The following is a 25,426-nucleotide window of genomic DNA, read 5'->3' as shown; positions in this document are numbered from 1 at the left end:
ATGACAACACTTGCAAAATCAGGTCGCCCATGTTTGCTATCATCAAATGAAACTTTACAACTCAGACACGAATAATTAAACTAAAATATTAATGCAAATATTTGCATTGATTGTAAAATTAAGTTAATGCTAAAATGTTAGTGTGTTAATAAGATAATTTATGTTACTTCATGTAAATTCTAATCACTAATTAAAGATGTAATAATACCACGAGTCTGTTTTCAACTGTTATAATTTAAATATCAAAAACATGTCAATTGATTCAATTGAATATGAGCTACAATTTATAAAGGCTATTCCACATGCACGAAGAGGTTGAATCCCAGGAGCTCTAAAAGAATGCATCGACTTCAAATGATGAATGCAGCCGAGGAAAACGTGAAGAATGAAAAATTGCTGGAAAGTGGATAATAACACAGGTAAGACAAATAAAAGTATCCTAAACATTTAGCCTAACGTTACCTGTCAAACGTTGGTCAGGAGAAGGTGACTGGTTTTAATTGAAAATAATTTATTTTAGGAAAAATATTGTTCTAATTATTGCACTTAAGACTGATGGCACATGCAGAACAAATAACAAAAAAAAAAAAAAAAAACATTGGAGAAACAAGCGAGTGACGATCAAATCATAGGATCAAATGCGCCTAAGCGAGTGACGTCATTCCTTATGTACGCGGTTTGTATCACAGTCTATGGTTTGTATCCATGGCAACGCTCTGGGTAGCGTAGTGACAGTTAACGGTCCTTCTCAGACGCAGCCTTGTGTTTCCTCTGTCCGTCGTCTGTCTATAAGGTATTTCTAATTATATTATTATAAATTAGTCACCATAACCACTGTCCAACAAAATCAACAAAATGAACATATTCAGTTATGATTTTATCAATATGTGAAATGTAACGTTGTCTCATTTTCAGCTGTTAGCTTCGTAGCTACTCGTAGTATTAGCATATAACGGTTATCAGCGGTACATTGCGGACAACTTCAGCAAACGTTTAAAAGGTAACATTTTCATATAATTTAAAGATGGACAGTGGTTATGGTGACTAATTTATAATAATATAATTAGAAATACCTTTTAGACAGACGACGGACAGAGGAAACACAAGTCTGAGAAGGACCGTTAACTGTCACTACGCTACCCAGAGCGTTGCCATGGATTACAAACCATAGACTGTGATACAAACCGCGTACATAAGGAATGACGTCACTTGCTTAGGCGCATTTGATCCTATATGATTTGATCGTCACTCGCTTGTTTCTCCAATGTTTTTTTTTTTATTTGTTCTGCATGTGCCATCAGTCTTAAGTGCAATAATTAGAACAATATTTTTCCTAAAATAAATTATTTTTAATAAAACCAGTCACCTTCTCCTGACCAACGTTTGACAGGTAACGTTAGGCTAAATGTTTAGGATACTTTTATTTGTCTTACCTGTGTTATTATCCACTTTCCAGCAATTTTTCATTCTTCGCGTTTTCCTCGGCTGCATTCATCATTTGAAGTCGATGCATTCTTTTAGAGCTCCTGGGATTCAACCTCTTCGTGCATGTGGAATAGCCTTTATAAATTGTAGCTCATATTCAATTGAATCAATTGACATGTTTTTGATATTTAAATTATAACAGTTGAAAACAGACTCGTGGTATTATTACATCTTTAATTAGTGATTAGAATTTACATGAAGTAACATAAATTATCTTATTAACACACTAACATTTTAGCATTAACTTAATTTTACAATCAATGCAAATATTTGCATTTATATTTTAGTTTAATTATTCGTGTCTTGAGTTGTAAAGTTTCATTTGATGATAGCAAACATGGGCGACCTGATTTTGCAAGTGTTGTCATGGAAATGCGTGAGGGACGAAATAGGGACGTTTGCAAACTGGCCCGGAGAAATGTCCTCAGAACTTCCGTCAGCGAACGTTATCCACAAGTTTCCGAGGGGCGCTCCTGTAAAAAATAAAGTGGGTGAAACTTCCGGTGAGGCGGCGGAAGTAGCATTCCAATGGTATTTTGTGTGTTAGTTAGCGAAGAGGCTAGCTGTTTTTCGGAGAATTATTTTACTATTTAAAGACGCAAATCTTTATGAGAGATGTCGTTACGGAGCTCAGGGACAACATGTGCTGCTCGCGGTTGTATGTATAACCGGACTAAACTAATTTAGTGGCTTAAACGGGATTGTTTTGAACATAAGCTGAAAACGAAATCAGAGTGTTCCTGCCAACGACTGTAGTTTCCATCACCTCCCAAAAGACGACGAATCTTCCTGTGTACATTTGTTTAAATTCTTAATGTTCTATAAACTCTATCAGCATGTGTTTGGCTGTTTTCTACTGATGTTACACCTAAACTCACGATCAAAGCCTGTGTTGACAGAATACCAAATGTGCCAGTTAATGTATTCAAGTAGCACATTCATTTATAATTTTGAATAAACTCCAAAGCACAATGACTAAGTGTGTATTTTTTATTTTAATTGTTTGCCAGCTCACACAACTGTCTGTCACCATGCCTTGATGAGTATTGATTATTAATAATGTTATTATAATACTCCCAATCAACTACTGCGGAGGGTAAAGGTACTGTTATTTCACCCTTTTTAATTTCGTTGAGGTTGTGTTCCCACATCGTTAGCTAGTTTGGATCGCTATAACTTGAATGACTGTCAACTGTTGAATGAACGAGTGTCAAGCATGTCAAATCGCGCTTTGTTTACTTCCAACCGGAAGTCGCGCCCACTTTTGACGCAAGGCCTCATGGGGCGTAGGAAACTTGTGGATACACAAGTTTACGCGGCAAATTGTGGGCGCCGCCATAACGCTACACATATGCAATTAATTTCCGCCGGAAGTGGTTTGCACAGCGTCTGCCGGTGTAAACACAGCTATTAAGATGCTAGCTTGGGAACACGGTTCCACTACTTTGACTGGAGATGGCGTTACTATCCCCCATCCGAATTCAGTACAGAACTGGGAGGATAACATGACGACGTGGCCCAGGATAACGTACAGTAATATTTGCTCCTACTTCATGCACTCCATGGCAATAGATGGAAAAGCAATGGACAATCTGAAAGCCTCCGAGGCATACCAATATCTGCACAGCAACAAAGTCGGTTGTGTTATGTCATACAAACATGATCACTTTATTTATCTAAAAGCAAATGTAGAGCCTAGCCAGTGTTTGAACAATGCGTGGCATAATGCTTGGGTGCTGGTAATTGAAGCTGGAGACGTTAAAACTGCGGGATGTGTGTTGCTGGACCAGGGAGATCTTGTTCCCACTCAGCTGCGATCCTGTGGAAGGTAACTAGATTATTTGACCATTGTAGCCAAGGCCTATGTCTTTTTTTATTGTTGGTATCCGAGCTACATCATAGGCGACTTGGCTAGAGTGCAATGTGTGTGTGCCATGATGATAATAATTAGGCGCGCGAGAGATGTGCGGGCGCGAACGAAACTGTATGTGTGTGTGTGTGTGTGTGTGTGTGTGTGAGAGAGAGAGAGAGAGAGAGAGAGAGAGAGAGAGAGAGAGAGGGAGGCAACTTTACAGGCATGTTATTTTGTATTGTAACAAATAATTTTTATTCATGTGATGCATTAAATGTGTTTTTAATTGATTTTAATTATATTTTCATTGTAAATGCATTTGAATTAATTGTGTATAGTGTTTAGTCTATATCTGAAGTTAATTCAATAAATACGTGTTTCATACACCTCAATGTAGTCCATTGTTGATTATTATTATTATGATCCTATGCCCCGATTCTGTAAACCCTACAATATAGGCCTGTCTTTTTAGTGCAGGGGATTAGCTACTGTGAACGTGCAGCTAAAATAACAGGGACCAAATTGTGAGAGAGGGTCCATTGAGATAATGGGCCTTGCAAGTCAAAATCCATCCCTGACTATATCTCTCTAGGTAGAAAATGCTGTGAGACAGGGGAAAACCGGCCGTGCCTGCACAGACGGACAGAACCAGTGGAATGCTGGGTCTAAAAGGAATGCTGGTCAGAGAAAGATGAAGTATGTGCACTTCAAACGGCACAACAGGAAGGATCTCTACCAGCCGCCGCCAACTTCACAGCCATCCTCTACCACTCCAGAACCGGCACAGGAGGTGACACGCTTTAGGACTCATGAAGAGTGGAGGAGGAATGCACTTGCCTCACCAATGGCAGAACTTTTCAAATGCCCTGGGAATAGCCTTCTGCAGCTCTGCTTTAATGCAAATACCTCCTCCATCATCGAGCCATCACCATGTCCAGGCCTCCATCTCCTAACCCATGATGAGCACCACACACCACTGGCTTGTGTAAAATGCAGAACCTTCTACGATAAATACATTAACATGTCCACAGCCCAGCTTGAGGAAATTGAGAAGGTTACAAAATCACAGAGCAAAGAACAGGTCTGGCATGATGCACGGAGAGTGCGCATTACAGCAAGCACGGCTAAAAAGGTACCCGCTCGCTCAAGCACGGCGCCTGACAAGTTTTTGTCTGATCACTTACACCCATCCTTCCGTGGTAATGCCGCAACCCGTCAAGGAGCGGAGGGGGAGGAACTTGCGAGGGACTATTTGGAAACTCTGGGCAACAGCATTGAAACCAAAGGCTTAGTGGTGTGCGAAAATGAACCGTGGCTTGCAGCATCTCCCGATGGAGTGATAAACAAAGACATTCTGTTGGAGATCAAATCACCTGTGATTGGAAACAAGTCACTTGCAGAATTTTTGGCAACAAAGAACTGTGAAATCACAACTGTGGCAAACATAGATAGAGTAGATTACCATATTGCCTGCAATGGTCCAAAAGGCTACTACATGCAGGTACAAATTGGGATGCACTGCACAGGGCTACAGCACTCCAAGTTGGTGATCTGGAACAAATCTGAGCACCTAGAAATTGAAGTACCCTACGACCAAGGCTTTGTCCAGGGGCATATCAAAAGGCTGCGCACATTCTACTTTGCCCACATGCTCCCGAAAATTGTTGATGATTTTGTTGAGGGAAGGTTACAGTTCTGCAGTAAATATCTGAGCATTTTAAAACCAAAATAAGCTGCCTTATTTAGGTCATGCCTACAGGAGCCAACAGATGTTTGCCTCTACTGTTTGAGTGAAAATTAAGTTTTATTTAATTTCACATTTAATTACTGCACTGAAGTACAATCATTAATTATAGGCTTTATGTTCCTTAGAGTGCTACAATTTCTTTTAACACAGTTCATCATTCATAGTAAGCTCATACTGTACATAAATAACACTGGATGAATTAATTGTTTTGAGTAAACTGAAGAAATGGGTTCAACAAGAAAGATTGTGTGATTAATCCTAACAGGTATTAAAAAGTAAAATACAAAAGCAGCCCACACAAGTACATCACACTAAAAATGTTCATATATAATAAAAAAATTAGGGATGGCCAACAATTAATCGCGATTAATCGCATCCAAAATAAAAGTTTGTGTTTACATAATACATGTGTGTGTAGTGTGTATAATTCATTTGTATATATAAATACACACACATGAATGTATATATTTAAGAAATATTTGCATGTATATACTTTATAATGTTTACATATATTTATACATAATTAATATTATATATAAATATTTGCTATATAAATAACAAATTTTTCTTAAATATATACATGCATGTGTGGGTATTTATATATACAAATTAATTATACACAGTACACACACATATATTATGTAAACACAAACTTTTATTTTGGATGCAATTAATCGCGATTAATCATTGCCCATCCCTAAAAAAAAAATACAATGCAAGAAGTATTTGTTGTGTTTATCTGTATGTAATGAGCAACATGGCTGGGTGTTGGTAGACAAGGACACAAGGCAAGATTAAACCTCACAAGGCACTCTGATCAGTGGACTCTTCAGGTTAACTAGGCCAGCACAGATGGTTAAGATGTTGTCCAGTTTCGGTGCCATGCTGATGGGAACAGTCTGGGATAAAATCTTAAAGACCTTCAGTCTCTGTATTGCTCTTTCCACGTGTATGCGGACATTGGCTACTCGCCTGGTGCGTGTGGTCTCCTCATTGGTCAACTGATTGCGTCTGTAGGTGAATGCAGGGATGTTCAAACTCACTTTTCTCTCATCAAGCAAGTCTCGAATGGTGAACCCACGGTCCGCCATGACCTCATCACCAGCCCTCAGATAGTCTAGGAACCCACTGTCCATGGTGATAAACTTATCGCTGCTTCTGCCAGCATAGGCATCAGAGATAAACATGATTAGCCCATTAGGGGCCACAGCGACGAGATATTTCACAGTGTTGCGTGATTTGTACTGGCTGAAAGTGTCACTCCTTGAGTCGTGGTTTGTGGCTCTCTGCATATGGCACTTTCGGCACAGTCAATGATGCAGGTGGTTCGAGGGTAGTTCCTCTGAAACGACAAGGGCATGGTGGCACGAATGGTCTCTCTTGGAAGCCAGGGGATCAGGACTTTGAACTGTTCACCCATCACGTCAATCCAGTGACTAATCACAATGCTTGCCATGGATGTAGACACATTGAAGCGATGAGCAATATCTCCTAATATTAGGTTTAGTTTTAGCTTCATCAAGGTCATCAGGATTTGGTCAACAACAGGAAGGGTAATTGTTAGCTTACTGAAAGGCAACAACACTGTCACCAGGGTGAAAAATTGAACCATACGCACTCCTGTATACAGCCGGGACCTAGCATCATCAATGACCGTGGTGCTAGTCACAGTAGGACCCATTTCTGCCTCGCACTGTGTGGCCTTGTCAACTTTAACAGACTGTGTTGTTGAACAGTACATGTGGTCAATATGTGACGGATCCTCCCATTGGGTCTGGGCATCTCGAAATTTTGGTGTAGCAGGCTCGGCCTCACAGGCAGGCTGACAGGTTTCAGGAGCATCTAAAAAGGGAAGAGAAAACATGGATGGAGCAAAATTAATTAAGGCATAGACCATTTCTTTTACTGTGCGTCTTTGTTCCTGCCAGGTAAAAAATACATTCCAGGAGAGAAACACATGATTGAATCGAAAGAAAAAAATCACAAAGTCTAAGAAAGTAAACAATAAGAAAAGTAAAATATTAAGTTTTCCACAACACAACAAACATCACAATGGCAAAATGTGTATTACAACATTGCACTCACACACGCGGGCGGGGGCGCACGCACACACGCACGCACACACACACACATCATCACAACAGCCTGCCACCTTGCATTACATTTATGATGTAGACTAAGGCACACGCAGGCATGCACACACACACACACACACACACACACAATTAATGATGTATCGTGGGCATTGTTTGTCCCATATCCAAAACAATCAACTGCCTCAGCAAAATACCGGTAGCAATGTTAGTGTATGACAACTTGTTCATAATTAACAGTATTGTCAACTTCATAGCTAAATTTGCTTTACTTACCCTCAGATGCAAGTCTGCGTTTCTTTATCTGGGTGGAGACAGTGGTCCGCTGAGTGAGTTGACGCCTCTTTGGCTGGGGAGGACGATTGTATCCCAACCACAACTCTGGGAAAGGATTATCCTTGGTTGGTTTTTGGTCAACAAAGTGATAGGAACAAACATAAACAGTACGGGGTGGTTTCTTTAGATTTAATGCCTTCAGCCAGGTCCTTGATTCCGAGTCGGTATCAGGCTTGCGAAAAAATGTAAACAATGGAGCGCATGGACATTGCCTCTTCGTAGCTGGTTTGTGGTCGTAACACTCTCTATCTAACCACTCGTTCAGGTGCTTTCGCGAGTTTTTGCAACCAACTACCGCACACGTCGTTCCCGAACCACTTTTATTCATGTTGAAAGTTAATTGGTATCCTCTTTGTCACTGCGATATCAGTGCTTTGTCGGCACAACGGAGCTAGGTAGCATAACCAGCCCGCCAAAACGGAAGTGGATTGCATAAACGGGAGGAGCTTAGGATGTAGAGCGGAAACGGCTCAAAAACTTGTGTATAGAATGGACCAAATGCGAACGTCATCGGAATGTCCGCCAGCGAACGGGCGAACGTTACAAAGCGGACCAAATGCGAACGTCATCGGAATGTCCGTCCGCGAACGTTACAAAGGGGACCAAATGCGAACGTCATCGGAATGTCCGTCCGCGAACGTTACAAAGGGGACCAAATGCGAACGTCATCGGAATGTCCGTCAGCGAACGTTACAAAGGGGACCAAGTGCGGACGTCCTCCGAACGTCCGCTAGGGAACGTTACAAAGCGGACCTAAGCGGACGTTTGAAAAGTCCGGGGGACGTCCCTTGTTTGCAGGGTAGGGCAGTTCAAAACGATTATAACAATATACCAGTAGGTGTCGCACTGTGTCTGCTGTGTGCGAGCTGTCATGGAGATATTGATTTATGTTCTGTAATAAAAACTTTCCATTATAACTGTGCTTTCAGAAATCATGTTTCTTAGCACTGCTGCTTAAGGCATTAGCCTACTCGCCAAAATAAGCTCTTTCTCCTCATGTTCGGCATATTTGATCATGTAGCCTATACAGTATCATTTGGCAATTATTAAATAATAAAACAGTAGTAGATCAACGTGAAAATCACCGCAGGGGTAGTCTGTGATATTTAGAACAAGAATCTGGTGGATTTTTTTTAAAACCGGCTCCGGCTGTATGATCTAGACCACTTCTGGAAATGACTCGGCTTAAAGGATGGTTTAATAAGCAATAGCCTAATAACAAACACATATTTTGAAATTGACGTAAATTCCTGACCATATCAGATAATGTTAGATGCGGTAGTTATGCGGTAAACAATTAAATAGGCCTAGTGTTGTTTTGCACAGAGGATTCTTTAATATACCAAAGCGAAAATATTTAGTTGTCATGAAAATCATTCTTTACATTTATTTATTATAAACATTCATTCGCGTTTAAGCTGACATAGACGCGCAATATAGCCATATGTTTAAGCGTAAATGGCGCCCATGTGCGCGAACGCGCTTCTCCGAAGAACAGATTGCGTGACAGCGGTAGGCTATTAGCCTATACTGAGGCAGCTTTGAAAAGCTGCATGGAAAAATCTACAGAAAAGTTTGGGCCCATGGTGGGACTATCATTGGATACCACCTGATGAATTTTGTTTTTCTAGCACCTCATATTCATTGTATAATAGTCTTCTTTGAAATGTGTACCTTGAAATATTTTACATTCCAGATTGATTATAAAGGCCAGATGTTGTCAGCAATTAGGTATATTGGTAATGAGCAGAATAACCTATAGCCTACTTAACAACTGCCATCATTATTTGATTACAGATCACTTAAACACCTAAAGTTTTGATATTTATTGAATATAATTTATGGAATTCTACTTTAAAATAGCCTACTTTTTTCAGATAAAGTTCATGCAGCTTAGTGATGCACAGTTCACTTGTCCATCATCTATTGTGATATCTGTCATTGCACAGTCCAAATGATATCCTGAGCTGCAGTCAGAAGGACTGTAAGCAAACAGAAGTTTAATGCTGATTAAGATACAAGGGCTAGGTGTACAGACACATTCTCATTTCTTAATTTTCTGCCATTCTAAAACATTTTTATGTTAATATTTAAACTTTCATTGAAATATAAAGACAGTGCTGCAAGTCTGATCATAAGTAAGGACATTAAAGTATGGACATGACTGTTCAAAAGTTACTGGAAACATTTTGTTGCAGTTATTGCTGATGTAATCAGCGTTGACAGACTGTTTTTTTTTTTTTTTTTTTTTTGTAATGTAATTATGTTTTTGTTATTTCTTTTGAGGACCTTGTAAAATCTTCTTACCTTAGGGCTTAACAAATATTCTGCAGCCATTGATTGTACATCCAATGCCTTTGAAAGCATGAATGTGCTATATAAAGTTTTAAGACTTGTATGGATTCTCTTCACTTGCATGACACTATCAGAGTTTTGTATTTTATACACACTGGAATGTGTATAGAGAAGAAAGATTCACACAGCACACTGGTAAATCATTCTTTTGGCCAGATGGCCTACATAGGACAAAACAGAAGCAGGTTTAACTCTGGGCTGGATGAATGATGATGATGATAACTAGGCAAATAAAATCAAAAACCAAATAAAATGAACAACAATAAATATATCTGTATCAGTAGTCTTGATTTAAAACAGTTACCAAAGACACCATACAGTCAGTCATTTAAATACTGCCACCTGCTGGTAGAAAGGAGAAACAGTGGTCCATTACGGTGGGAAACCACATTAAATATAATTATATAATATAGCGCTAACAGTAACAACTCTGCACACACAATAAGTTCATGGGTTAACCTACCAACTGTATTGAGCCAAACAATGCGCTCATTAAACGTGATTGGTGATGTCTGGATAGGCATGATATTAAATAGCTGTAATAAACTACTGTTGCTAACATATTTATTCCGGTCCAGGTTTATATAAGCCTATTTATTCATTGATTTTTCTTCTTCTAACGTGACTCTGGTATAACGTTAGTGCTGCATATTATGGCTGTTCTAAAAGCTTGGCTTTTATTTTGATAGGCCATATTTACTATTACTTCCGGGTCACGTGACCAACCTGTCCGTGTTTTAATGTAGATCTTCAAACGGAAAAATGGAAAAAGGAATTTCAAAAAACCAAAATCGGACCGTTATTTGATTTTGTTTTTTTTTTTTTTTTTTTGGATTCAGAACCAAAAACGGGAAAACGACTCTTTTTTTACGGTTTCTTTGTTTTTGGTTTGAAACGACAAACGAAAAAAGTTTCTCATAATTTTGTTTTTTGTTTCAAACGAAAAAACAAACTATCAAAACGTACACGGACCATGGGTCAGGGGATCTCTGGATAATCCGTAATTCGTTTGTAATTATAAAACGAAAATACCGTTTTTCTGTTTTTTGTTTCAAATAGAAAAACCAAATAACCGTTTTTTGTGTCAGAATCAAAAAACGAAAAACCAATTAAAAACTGCCCGTTTTTCGTTTTTTGGCGATCATTTTATCGTTATTCATTTTTGAACAAAGAATGAAGTGAGTCTTTGAACTTCTGTCAATGGGCTCTATGCACGGCGTTATTTCCGGTGAAGGATTAAGGATGCTCGATAACTTCCGCCGATCATAGAGTCCAATGCAATACTGAGAATTTATATTGAATTTTATACTCCATGGTTATACTAAAGAAACGTTAGTCACAAAAACCGATAAAACAGACACCCCTCGTTGTGTTTATGTTTCTTTTTAAAATTATATTAAATAAACATAACTATATATAAAATTACATCTAAACGTATGTACGTTTCGTTTCAAAGACGGGAGGACAGTAAATATTGAAGACTCTGCCATAATCCCGTTTTCTCCGGTTTTCCTCCGCTTTAATCTACACAACCGGAAATGGACGAGCATCCTTACGTCAAATGCGGAACTTATGCGTGCATATAGCCCATTCGTTTTTCGTTTATAAACCAAAAACGGAAGTCACGTGGTCCATTCCTTATTTGGAAGCGAATGTAACCGGAAACACTTTCAAAATAAAAGTAACTACAGTTAGCGAGATGATTGTTGACTAAAACTGAACAAATATAACTTTTTTTAGCACAACTAAAGTAGCACTGGGTGTAAATAACACTTTAGTTAACTGAAATAAAAATTAAAACTAATAAAATAATAACTCTGGCTGTTAGGGAGAATTAAACATTTGTAAAAACCATTGGTGAATAGGGCCTACAGCTATGTAGCCTATGCTATGAGCAGGGCTCTGCATTGCAACTCTTTCACTAGCATACTGTGTTAGCTGGGTAGCTAACACAGTTACGTTGTGAAGACGTAACCGGACCAGACCATATTCGTAGCAGCGACGTACCACATAACGTTCCAGCGACTAACTTTGTGATTCCCATAATCGTCGTGGCGACGTTATATTGATACGTCGCAGGAACGTGATGATTACGTCTCAATGACCAAACTGGTATGTTGTGAGGACGTAACATTAAGGGACCGTATTAGTCGCAGCGACGTACCACATAACGTTCCAGCGACGTAACTTTGTGATTCCCATAATCGTCGTGGCGACGTTATATTGATACGTCGCAGGAACGAGATGATTACGTCTCAATGACCAAACTGGTATGTTGTGAGGATGTAACATCAAGGGACCGTATTAGTCGCAGCGACCACATAACGTTCCAGCGACGTAACTTTGTGATTCCCATAATCGTCGTGGCGACGTTATAGAGGTATGTCGCAAGAACGTGATGATTACGTCTCAGTAACCAAACTTGTATGTGAGGACCGAACATCAAAGGACCGTGTTAGTCGCAGCAACGACCGAAACAGGCTACCAAGTAAAAAACAAAAACTCTGCGGCTACATTTAATCAGCATTTAAAATAATAACATTCAGTGTGTTACCTGCAGTGTTGTGCAAGTTACTTCCAAACTGTAATACATTAGGTATTACTTGTTACTGTTATTTAAAAGTAATTCATTACCTTACAATATTACTGTCTCAGAATTGTAATGCGTTACATTACTCATGTATTACTTTTGAGTTACTTTCACCAAAATAACTAAGTAGAACTTAACTTTTGGGCTGTAACGATATGCAATATGAAACCGAAATCGTGATTCGCCACACGACTCAGATCCACGAACCTACAGAATCGCGACACACCTCTTCCAACTCCAGCGTTATTCTCCTTACCGTCCATATCCAATGCTGCCTTATCTTTAAATTAGGCTATTAGTATTATTTGAAGTTAACATTTGAAGTTAACCACAAAACTAGTTGAGGATAAATTATTGAAAATTGGGTAAGTCCAGCATTATGGACATGACATTTGCAGTCAAAACTTGAAATAAAAATTTTCAGAAAATACATGTATTGAAACGTATATAGGCTACTTCCTTAAAGGACTCCAGACATTAGAAAAATTTCAGTCTATGTTTTATTTTTAATATTAGGGAAAAGACACATTCATGCGTGACAAAAAAATAGGTGACAAAATATATTTTTTGTAATTCTGTTAATTACACTGCGCAAATCGGATGAGGAAGGGTTGGCTCTCCAGTCTCCATAGAACTTAAAATATTCATTTTATTTTAGTTTTCGTGTTTGCATTTATGAGGAAAAAACAATGTTACAGACGCGACCGCTCTGAACTGGCACTAAAAGACTGCTTTAAAACTTTCACATAGTCTGTTGCCTTTAAGAAGTAAAAGCAGACAATACACTGTAATACAACTGTAATACAAGCCTCACTGAAATGTAACGAGTAAAATATTACTGAAAATTGATTAGTAATGCCTTACACTACTGCGTTACAGCAAAAAGTAATATGTTACAGTAATGTATTACTTTTGTAATGCGTTACTCCCAACACTGGTTACCTGTGTGTACCGCATGCATCAATGTGTCACACGTGCCTCAAGAATCAATCAACTAGAAAACATTTATATAATTTATTAACCAGCAGTTAGTTAGTTAGTTAGTTAGTTAATTACATTTTCCACAGTAAGATAATAAATAAACATATAATTTTTAACACACACACGCACACACACATTTTAAGTTATTTTACAAAATTATTGAGAAATGAAAATTTGGCATACATTCATTTTAATAATCTGATTTTACTTTAAGGGAAAAATAATGAAAACCAATCATAATGAATAAAAAAAGTCTTATTTGTCTTCAAAAAGGAGGAGTGTTTCATCATTGTCTTCACGTTGCACACCTTTTCTCTGTTCCTGCTGCTGCAAAATGAAAAGTATATTTCTGTGTCATACAATTAATTGCACATAATTTTTCCATTGATTTTTCATTTGTTGAAATTAAATGTTAGATTCAGTTGGTCAATATTCTTTCTTTAAAATTATGGTTTCTAACTAAATATAGCCTATATAAATCTAGTAATTGTATTTACTCAAATGCAGGAAACAAATAAATGCAATAGTGATTTTGAGGATTAGTGGATTTATTAGGATTAGTGGTTTAAAAAATCATTTTACGTGAGAAAACTAGTTCTCTTCACACTCCATCACTGTAAATGTTCGCTTGCAACCCGCCATTAATTCACTTTCGCTCCGACATGCTTACATTAGTAAGATAACATTAGTTAGGCCTATGTATAACCAAAAAGTGTGTTTAAATATTCGGGTGTGTGAAGGAACGTATAACGTTCATTTAGACTGTTAGAGTTTCTGCTCATATGATTTTCTTTTCAAGATGTTTTAAACTCTAACTTTGAACCAATTCTAAATGATCAGGATTTGTTTCCAGGTATGACTATTTTTGACTTTCATTTAAACTTTGATTTTATACATGTATAGCCTTGATGAAGAGTTCAGATGCAAAAGCCTCTAAGTGCCATTTGAAATTTTCTTCTAGAATGATCATTTTTGGAATGATCATTTTTATCAAGTTTGTAATTAACCGCCTGGGGACCAATAACGCGTCCCTGCGTTTTGATCGTTTTTTTTTTTTTTTTTTTTTCTTCACATAGCTGCAACATAGACTTAAAATAGGCTACTCCGTCATTAATGGTCATATAAATAAAATCAATACATGATTATAAACTATAGAGGTTATTTTTCTAAAATATTTAGGGACCACTGATTAACAGATTTTAATTTTAAGTATTGTATTTTTTTATTTTTTAAATGTTTGGTCCTTTTGTAATCTTTCAGCACTAAAACAAATCCTACTAGAAAGAACATGTTAATTTAATTTGTAAATGTCTTAACACTCATTGTAGTGTTGAAGGCAAAATTATAGTGAACAATAACTGTAACACGTCAATGTGAATGGCTTGTTATTTTTAGGCACGTGCAATGGAAATTAATTGGTAAAATGTTACTTTGCTATATATTGAACAATTGACATGAAATTAAACATGAAATTTGATATTTATCAAGTTGGAAGTTTTGTTTAAATTGTTACGGAGAACACTAAGGAAATTACTTGCCTTAAAAAAAAAAACTCCGAACAGGCAGCAGGGGCGGATGATCTAAAATTAAAGAAATCAAGGATGTCAATTATCTGTTTGCAGACAAGGAAAAGAGAAATTAACTGTTGATTGAGTGAATGACTGAATATTTCAGTATCAGATATTACATGAGTTTGAATTGATAGACTTGCTGGAAAACTGTTAAATGCCATTAAATAGAAGAATTTAAAAAATATGTCTAGCCAAAACATAGTCAAAGCAAGTATGTTAGTCAAACATACTTACAAGTCCAAAGACAATGCTTGAGCCCTTAAAAGAGCCTTTGGGGTGTAGTTAGCTGCTGTTGACAAGGAAAAGGGGAGAAAAAATTTAAACATGAATATGATTGAGATATATCTGTTTTAAAATGCATTGTTTTATCAATGATTTATTTAAACGAGATGACTGCTTGATAGCCTGCTTGCTCACTTACAATAATCAGATGACAGTTAATAATGGAAAAGAGAATTAATTGTATGGTTTACATTCCTAAAATTAATAAAGGCTTTTCATCTAATACAATGCAATCTACAATATATGTTACATAATAATGTCACGGGTGACAAAATCGCTCAGTAACGGAACCTTCTTGAGAGTCCTGAGTTTCCTAGGGGAACGTATTGGGTGCAACACTCCACTACGGTTCCGGGTGTGATGGAAACATGCCCGTACTGATTAGCGCTAATGCATTGCAGGTGTGAGAGAGAGAGGAGCGGCGCTCACACAGGCTTCCTGTTTCATAAGCCACAATATAAAAGGAGCATTTAGAGAGTGTTTGCAGCGCGGTTGGTGGGTGTACAGTGTGTCAAGATTCCAAAGGGTTGACTCTGGGCAGTGCTGGATACAGGCTTCCTTGGAAAAATCGTTGGAGTGTGGAGATCGCCCATTCGAGTTTGCTGGGTCAGATTGATCGTTTGTGGGAAGACTGCTGGACCGAGCTAGGGCTGGATCTGTGCTGTGGAAGGAGAGAGGAAAGATAAGTGAATTGTTTTCATCTTATGAACATTTGAACCACTTGAAGAGGATACAGTGAATGTGGATCTGACTGTTGGAGGAGCTATGTGTTTCAGAGTGTGATGAGGAGGAATTAAAAGTGAAAACCCTGTAAACGAGCGCAACGGCCGGAGTGGGGCCTCTGTCCAACCCTATCGTGTGAGTGAATTGCAGTGCTTTTGCCTTATTGATACACATTGATTTATTGCTGTGGAATTGAAGTGAACACAAGTGTGCTGTGTCTTTGTTGAGAAGTGGCCCCCATCCATGCTTACACGTTCGTGGAAGGTTATTATATCTGCCCCCGTCAGAAGCCCAGAGTGATACAGTGAACTGAAGAGAGAGTACTTTGTACTGTGAAGATCCCCACCTGTTCTACTTGCTGTTTGAGCCTAGAAGTATACAGCACCACTGGTAAAGTAACCTTATGACTCACTGTCTCCCCATTGTGAACTGAAGAGAGAGTACTGTGTACTGTGACTATCCTCACCTGTTCTACTTACTGTTTGAGCCCAGAAGTATACAGCAACGCTGATAAAGTAATCGTTTAACCCACTGTCGCCCTACTGTGAACTGAGGAGAGAATACTTTGTACTGTGAAGATCTCCACCTGTTCTACTTGCTGTTTGAGCCCAGAAGCATACAGCACCACTGGTAAAGTAACTTTATGACTCACTGTCCCCCTATTGTGAACTGAAGAGAGAGTACTGTGTACTGTGACTATCCTCACCTGTTCTACTTACTGTTTGAGCCCAGAAGTATACAGCAACGCTGATAAAGTAATCGTTTAACCCATTGTCGCCCTACTGTGAACTGAGGAGAGAGTACTTTGTACTGTGAAGATCCCCACCTGTTCTACTTGCTGTTTGAGCCCAGAAGCATACAGCACCACTGGTAAAGTAACCTTATGACTCACTGTCTCCCTATTGTGAACTGAAGAGAGAGTACTGTGTACTGTGACTATCCTCACCTGTTCTACTTACTGTTTGAGCCCAGAAGTATACAGCAACGCTGATAAAGTAATCGTTTAACCCACTGTTGCCCTACTGTGAACTGAGGAGAGAGTACTTTGTACTGTGAAGATCCACACCTGTTCTACTTGCTGTTTGAGCCCAGAAGCATACAGCACCACTGGTAAAGTAACTTTATGACTCACTGTCCCCCTATTGTGAACTGAAGAGAGAGTACTGTGTACTGTGACTATCCTCCCCTGTTCTACTTACTGTTTGAGCCCAGAAGTATACAGCAACGCTGATAAAGTAATCGTTTAACCCACTGTTGCCCTACTGTGAACTGAGGAGAGAGTACTGTGTACTGTGACTATCCTCACCTGTTCTACTTACTGTTTGAGCCCAGAAGTATACAGCAACGCTGATAAAGTAATCGTTTAACCCACTGTCGCCCTACTGTGAACTGAGGAGAGAGTACTTTGTACTGTGAAGATCCACACCTGTTCTACTTGCTGTTTGAGCCCAGAAGCATACAGCACCACTGGTAAAGTAACCTTATGATTCACTGTCTCCCCATTGTGAACTGAAGAGAGAGTACTGTGTACTGTGAATATCCTCACCTGTTCTACTTACTGTTTGAGCCCAGAAGTATACAGCAACGCTGATAAAGTAATCGTTTAATCCACTGCTTCATTACCGTGCACCCACGAGAGTACCCTGTACTGTGAAGAATTCTTACCTGCCATACTTACCGTCTGAGTCTGGAAGTCTGCAGCACCGCTGGGGGAAAAGTAAGCTTTTAATCCACTGCTTCATTATCGTGCACCAACGAGAGTACTCTGTACTGTGAAGAATCCTTACCCGCCATACTTACTGTCTGAGTCTGGAAGTCTGCAGCACCGCTGGGGGAAAAGTAAGCTTTTAATCCACTGTTTTATTATCGTGCACCAACGAGAGTACTCTGTACTGTGAAGAATCCTTACCCGCCATACTTACTGTCCGAGTCTGGAAGTCTGCAGCACCGCTGGGGGAAAAGTAAGCTTTTAATCCACTGCTTTATTATCGTGCACCAACGAGAGTACTCTGTACTGTGAAGAATCCTTACCTGCCATACTTACTGTCTGAGTCTGGAAGTCTGCAGCACCGCTGGGGGAAAAGTAAGCTTTTAATCCACTGCTTTATTATCGTGCACCAACGAGAGTACTCTGTACTGTGAAGAATCCTTACCCGCCATACTTACTGTCTGAGTCTGGAAGTCTGCAGCACCGCTGGGGAAGAGTAAGCTTCTAATCCACTGCTTCATTACTGTGCACCAACGAGAGTACTTTGTACCGTGAAGAATCCTTACCTGACATACTTTCTCTTGGGTCTGGAAGTCTGCAGCACCGCTGGGGAGAAGTAAGCTTCAACCCCCCTGCTCCATCATCATACATCGACGAGAGTCTCTTGAACTGTGAGAAACCTTTGGCTTAATAAAGATTGTTACTCCTTTGAAATTTATCTCTGTCTCCGGGTCCTCTGTTGTGTGCCTGTGGTGTCGGCTCCTCACGGTGGTGACTCAGTTAGAGGGGGGGGTGGTTGGTCACCCGAGCGTTCCTCCCCTCGACCTGTGACATCAAAAGTGGCGTAGTCGGCAGGGTACACACCGTGAGTTGTAGCGGCCACAGGTACGCGATGGCGGACGAAGAGGCACCTGCGGCTCGTCCTCAAGTCATGCCGATCTTCATGGGAGCTCCCTGGGCGCAGCGCTATGGAGGACCGGGATCGGAGTTAAGCTTACAGGATTGGAAGGCGCAGACGGAGTATCTGGCTGGACTTCAAGGACTGAGTGCAGCACAGAGAGTACAGTTTGTGTTGGGGTCGCTGGAAGGAGAAGCCAAAAGGGAAGTTCTGGCTGCATCGGAAGCCACACGTGCTACCGCAAAAACTATCTTCGATTTCTTGTTCGGATTATATGGAGACTCCACCCCAGTGGCCACTCTTCGTGCCCAGTTCTTTAACTATAAACAGGGGCCTACGCAGACACTGCGGGCATACTCCTTGAAGTTGCGGGAGCAGTTTGGCTGGCTGAAGGGGCGGCCGGATCATGGACTGGGTGAAGGGGATGACTTGTTACGAGATCAATTCGTCTTGGGGCTGCGTGAAGGGCCAGTACGTCAGGGCATACGACTCCAGCTTCGACGAGACCCCACTATGACCTTTGAGGCTCTGCGACAAGAGGCCTTGGCGTTAGAACTGGACCAGGGAGAGGCAACTCGCACACCAGTCTGTGTGGCAGCAAGTAGTGCCAGTGGACCTGCTCCTGTCGAACCGAGCGATTGGAAGCAGAAACTGAGGGCCGAACTGTTGGAGGATGTCAAGGGACAGATGGCGGAATTATCCCGGAACCTGCTGGGCGAGCTTCGTCGAGGACGAGTTGAAGGCGGAGCAGTGGGGCGAGAGAGGTCGTATTCAGAGGAAGGGCGAGGTCCTCTGCGCCGCCCCCTACGTCCTGTGGGCCGGTTCCAGTGGGACGACCAAGGAAGGCCCATTTGTATAAATTGTGGAGATCCTGGACATATCAGTCGCCAGTGTGGGCTTCGTCGGGGTTCTCAAGGGGGTTTTTAGTTCCACCGGCCACTGTGGGTCAAGTGGCCGGGACCCCTTTGTGTGACCCTCTTTCTGTTCCTGTTGCACGAGATGACTGGGTGGGACATTGCCCTACCGTGGAGGTTCAAGCTAATGGAGTCACGATAGACTGTTTGGTTGACACAGGGTCTCAAGTTACGCTATTCTCGGAGAGCCTGGCCCAGGAGTTGTTCGCAGATCATCGGCTCCAAGCAACTGAAGCTTCCAGGCTGACCCTACGGGGGGCTAATGGTTTGGACATCCCCTACACAGGGTACATCGTGGTAGACTTTCTTGTCCAAGGGGTCCCCGTCCAACAAAAAGGGGTAGTTATTGTCCGAGATCATTGCTTGGGAAATCATCGAGCACTTTTAGGGATGAACGTTATACTGGATTGCTGGGAAGAATTGTTTCGGGGGCCGCCGGCTCGGATGTCTCCGTCACCGGCCAAACAGGACTGGGACCGAATTCTGGCCGATTGTAAAAGAGTGCACGCAGCTAATCACATAGAAGAGAGGGAAGACATCGGTCGAGTTGCCTGTAGGTATGCTCTGTCCATCCCAGCTCAGAGTGAGACCGTTCTTTGGGTCCGAGTACCCGCAAGACCCCGTGGGTCAGGCACCTGTGTCCTGGTAGAGCCTCACGAAGATTGTCAGCCAGTTGAAGTGGCTCACGGACTGGCGGTTGTCCATCGGGGGCGAGTCTCAGTAAAAGTACGGAACACAAATCCTTACCCAGTGCTCCTTCGTCGACACCAACGTCTGGCCCGAGTTTCCTCGGTACGTCCTGCCCAGGTGCACGAGCACCAAGCTGTCTGCTTCAGACAGGTGAGCCCTGCGGTGGTGGAAGTTGCCGTCCGCCCTGTCGAGGTAGAACTGGGTTCGGTTGGAGGAGGGATGCCGGCCCATCTGATGGGAGAGTCCCTGAAGGGTGAGAATCTGGAAGAGGAGCAAGTGGTACAGCTTCAGGAGCTTTTGAGGAAGTGGCAACATGTGTTTTCAAAACATGAAGAGGACTATGGCTGCACAGGGGTGGTGAAGCATCAAATACCCACTGGTGAGGCGACGCCTAGTCGAGAGCGGTACCGTCCGGTGCCCCCCACTCTTTATACCGAGGTCCGCACCCTGTTGAAAGGTATGCTGGAGGGAGGAATCATCCGAGAAAGCAGTAGTCCTTGGGCTGCGCCCATTGTTCTGGTGCAGAAGAAGACGGGAGCCTGGAGGTTTTGCGTCGACTATCGCAAACTTAACAGTGTAACGAAGAAAGATGCATTCCCGTTGCCACGGATTGAAGACTCACTCACCAGTCTTACCCAAGCGGCATGGTACTCGACATTGGACCTGGCAAGTGGATACTGGCAGGTGCAGGTGGATGACCGAGATAGGGAGAAGACAGCTTTCACCACCCCGTTTGGGTTATTTGAATGGGACCGTATGCCGTTCGGTCTGTGCAACGCTCCTGCGACTTTCCAACGCCTGATGCAGCGCTGCCTAGGAGGACAATTAGTCGACTCAGCGCTGGTCTACCTAGACGATGTGATCGTCTTCTCCCCTGATTTCCACACTCACCTGCATCATCTGGAAGGAGTTTTCAGGGCCATGGAGAAATATGGGCTGAAGCTTAGGCCGGAAAAATGCCAGTTACTACGGAAAGAGGTGCAGTTCTTGGGACATCGTGTCAGTGCTGTAGGGATCTCCCCGGACCCAGAGAAGGTGGCGGCGGTCCAAGGATGGGAGCCACCCCGGACAGTAAGACGGGTGCGGTCGTTCCTGGGCTTTGTGGGATATTATCGTCGCTTTATAAAGGGATTCTCTGGGCTTGCTAAGCCACTGAACCAACTCTTGGCTGGCACTGGACGTGCCCGTGGTAAAGGCTCCCCCTCAGTACACTGGGATTCAACCTGTGAGACCGCTTTCCAGAACCTTAAACAGGAACTCCTGAAGGCCCCAATCTTAGCCTATGCAGATTTCACCCAGCCGTTTCTCCTGTACACTGACGCCAGCAATGCAGGATTGGGGGCCGTGCTGGCCCAAGAGCATCAAGGAGTGGAGAGAGTGATAGCTTACGCAAGTCGAAGTTTACATCCCGCCGAGCGAAACGCTGCAAACTATAGCTCCTTTAAAATCGAACTACTGGCGATGAAGTGGGCCATGACGGAGAAGTTTAAAGACTACTTGTGGGGAGCCAAGGTAACGGTGATTACAGACAACAATCCCTTAGTACACTTGCAATCCGCTAAATTGGGGGCAGTGGAGCAGCGCTGGGTGGCACAGCTAGCAAATTATGATTACCAGCTAAAATACCGTCCCGGCAGAGAGCACGTAAATGCAGATGCCCTGTCCAGACTCCCAGCCACCCAGAGGGACGATCAAGCACCCCTCGGTGCCCTTGGTACCGAAGATGAGCTGCTGGTGGCCGTGGTGGAAGCTCCCGGGGCCCCGGAGTCTGTTCCATCTAGTTGGGGGTGGGACCCCGGACGGTGGAGAGAGCTGCAGCAGAGAGATACGGATTTGGGTCAGCTCCTGTTGTACCTCCGACAGGGAAACATGCCGAGGGCAGAGGAAAGACGGTCTCAGACGGTGGGGGTACGACAGCTTCTGAGACAGTGGAAGAGGCTGCAACTCCGAGAAGGAGTAATTTGTCGTTCAAGACGGGATCCCCGCACACAGGAGACTGTACACCAAGTTGTTGTACCAGAGGGCCAAGTTTCGGAGCTGTTGAATGCCTATCACACCCATACTGGTCATCAGGGCCAAGAGAGGACACTGTCCCTGCTGAGGAGGTATTTCCACTGGCCTAGGATGGAAAAGAAAGTTGAGGAATTTGTTCAGAGCTGCCCACGGTGTACCTTGTTCAAACGCAGGAAGGAGGTCCGAGCCCCATTGGTCCCCCTGCGACCGAAAGCACCTCTGCATATCGTAGGGATAGATTTCCTGACTCTGGGTCGACCAACAGACCGATTCCAGAATATTCTGGTCATGACGGACCTATTTACTAAATATGCCTGGGCCGTCCCCACCATCGATCAAACGGCAGTTACCACAGCCAATGCCCTTTGGAGAACCGTGATACAACCTTTTGGCTGCCCAGAAACCCTACACTCGGACCAAGGTTCAAATTTCGAGTCCCGGGTCATCCAAGAGCTGAGCCGCCTCTATGGCTGCCGAAAGACCCATACGACCTCATACCACCCTCAGGGTAACGGAGGGTGCGAAAGATTCAACCAGACCTTGCTGGGGTTGCTGGGGACCCTAGAGAGTGAACAACAGGGCCAATGGGCCGAGAGTCTTCCCTCGCTGTTACAAGCATACAACAACAGTGTGCACAGTGTCACCGGGTATGCTCCTTCCTACCTTATGTTTGGGCGCCATCTCCGCTTGCCTGTGGACTTGCTCATGGGGACCGAGGCTGCAGAAAGAGGGTATAGTACCACTGACTGGGTAAATCGGCACCACCACCAACTGCTCAATGCCTACCGACGAGTCTCAGACCATCTGAGTGCAGCAGCCACCAAGAATAAGAGACTATACGACCGGACTGCCCGAGAGGCCCCTTTGTTACCTGGGGAGCGAGTGCTGGTATGGGACAACCGGCGCCCAGGGAAAGGGAAGCTCAGTGCCTGCTGGGAGTCGACGCCATATGTGGTGGAACAACGACAAGGGCCTGATGCCCCCGTCTACTCTGTACGGCCCGAAGGGAAGCCCGGACCAATACGGGTGCTCCATCGAAACCTGCTCCGTCCCTGTCCGAATTACCCGCAACTAGCGGCTGAGGCTCCAAGTGCACCACCCGCCTTAGAGGCACCTATGATAGGGTGGGCTGTGGTCCCGAGGGGCCCTGAGGTTGAAGCCAGAGCGGCTCTGCCCTCGCCACCCCGACGATCTCAACGGAACACCCGAGGACAACCACCTGAGAGGTACGGCGAATGGAATTGAGGGACGCCAGTTCCAGGGACTGGAACCGATTGGCAAGGGGGGATGTCACGGGTGACAAAATCGCTCAGTAACGGAACCTTCTTGAGAGTCCTGAGTTTCCTAGGGGAACGTATTGGGTGCAACACTCCACTACGGTTCCGGGTGTGATGGAAACATGCCCGTACTGATTAGCGCTAATGCATTGCAGGTGTGAGAGAGAGAGGAGCGGCGCTCACACAGGCTTCCTGTTTCATAAGCCACAATATAAAAGGAGCATTTAGAGAGTGTTTGCAGCGCGGTTGGTGGGTGTACAGTGTGTCAAGATTCCAAAGGGTTGACTCTGGGCAGTGCTGGATACAGGCTTCCTTGGAAAAATCGTTGGAGTGTGGAGATCGCCCATTCGAGTTTGCTGGGTCAGATTGATCGTTTGTGGGAAGACTGCTGGACCGAGCTAGGGCTGGATCTGTGCTGTGGAAGGAGAGAGGAAAGATAAGTGAATTGTTTTCATCTTATGAACATTTGAACCACTTGAAGAGGATACAGTGAATGTGGATCTGACTGTTGGAGGAGCTATGTGTTTCAGAGTGTGATGAGGAGGAATTAAAAGTGAAAACCCTGTAAACGAGCGCAACGGCCGGAGTGGGGCCTCTGTCCAACCCTATCGTGTGAGTGAATTGCAGTGCTTTTGCCTTATTGATACACATTGATTTATTGCTGTGGAATTGAAGTGAACACAAGTGTGCTGTGTCTTTGTTGAGAAGTGGCCCCCATCCATGCTTACACGTTCGTGGAAGGTTATTATATCTGCCCCCGTCAGAAGCCCAGAGTGATACAGTGAACTGAAGAGAGAGTACTTTGTACTGTGAAGATCCCCACCTGTTCTACTTGCTGTTTGAGCCTAGAAGTATACAGCACCACTGGTAAAGTAACCTTATGACTCACTGTCTCCCCATTGTGAACTGAAGAGAGAGTACTGTGTACTGTGACTATCCTCACCTGTTCTACTTACTGTTTGAGCCCAGAAGTATACAGCAACGCTGATAAAGTAATCGTTTAACCCACTGTCGCCCTACTGTGAACTGAGGAGAGAATACTTTGTACTGTGAAGATCTCCACCTGTTCTACTTGCTGTTTGAGCCCAGAAGCATACAGCACCACTGGTAAAGTAACTTTATGACTCACTGTCCCCCTATTGTGAACTGAAGAGAGAGTACTGTGTACTGTGACTATCCTCACCTGTTCTACTTACTGTTTGAGCCCAGAAGTATACAGCAACGCTGATAAAGTAATCGTTTAACCCATTGTCGCCCTACTGTGAACTGAGGAGAGAGTACTTTGTACTGTGAAGATCCCCACCTGTTCTACTTGCTGTTTGAGCCCAGAAGCATACAGCACCACTGGTAAAGTAACCTTATGACTCACTGTCTCCCTATTGTGAACTGAAGAGAGAGTACTGTGTACTGTGACTATCCTCACCTGTTCTACTTACTGTTTGAGCCCAGAAGTATACAGCAACGCTGATAAAGTAATCGTTTAACCCACTGTTGCCCTACTGTGAACTGAGGAGAGAGTACTTTGTACTGTGAAGATCCACACCTGTTCTACTTGCTGTTTGAGCCCAGAAGCATACAGCACCACTGGTAAAGTAACTTTATGACTCACTGTCCCCCTATTGTGAACTGAAGAGAGAGTACTGTGTACTGTGACTATCCTCCCCTGTTCTACTTACTGTTTGAGCCCAGAAGTATACAGCAACGCTGATAAAGTAATCGTTTAACCCACTGTTGCCCTACTGTGAACTGAGGAGAGAGTACTGTGTACTGTGACTATCCTCACCTGTTCTACTTACTGTTTGAGCCCAGAAGTATACAGCAACGCTGATAAAGTAATCGTTTAACCCACTGTCGCCCTACTGTGAACTGAGGAGAGAGTACTTTGTACTGTGAAGATCCACACCTGTTCTA

The 25,426-nt window shown here is 42.8% G+C and overlaps 1 pseudogene across 1 annotated transcript; it reads right to left on the bottom strand.

Annotated features, from left to right (window-relative positions):
* Window positions 1-5,122: 5,122 nt before the first annotated feature.
* LOC120473838 (uncharacterized) lies at window positions 5,123-8,026 on the bottom strand (annotated as a pseudogene). The gene is made up of 2 exons (XR_016145675.1): window positions 7,454-8,026; window positions 5,123-6,926 (listed from the first exon to the last, which is right to left on the bottom strand). The product of XR_016145675.1 is annotated as an uncharacterized LOC120473838 (transcript).
* Window positions 8,027-25,426: the final 17,400 nt, after the last annotated feature.

Source organism: Pimephales promelas, chromosome 12 (genome assembly GCF_988280905.1).
Source record: "Pimephales promelas chromosome 12, fPimPro1.hap1.1, whole genome shotgun sequence".
NCBI lineage: Eukaryota > Metazoa > Chordata > Actinopteri > Cypriniformes > Leuciscidae > Pimephales > Pimephales promelas.
This window is presented reverse-complemented; position numbering and strand designations above follow the sequence as displayed.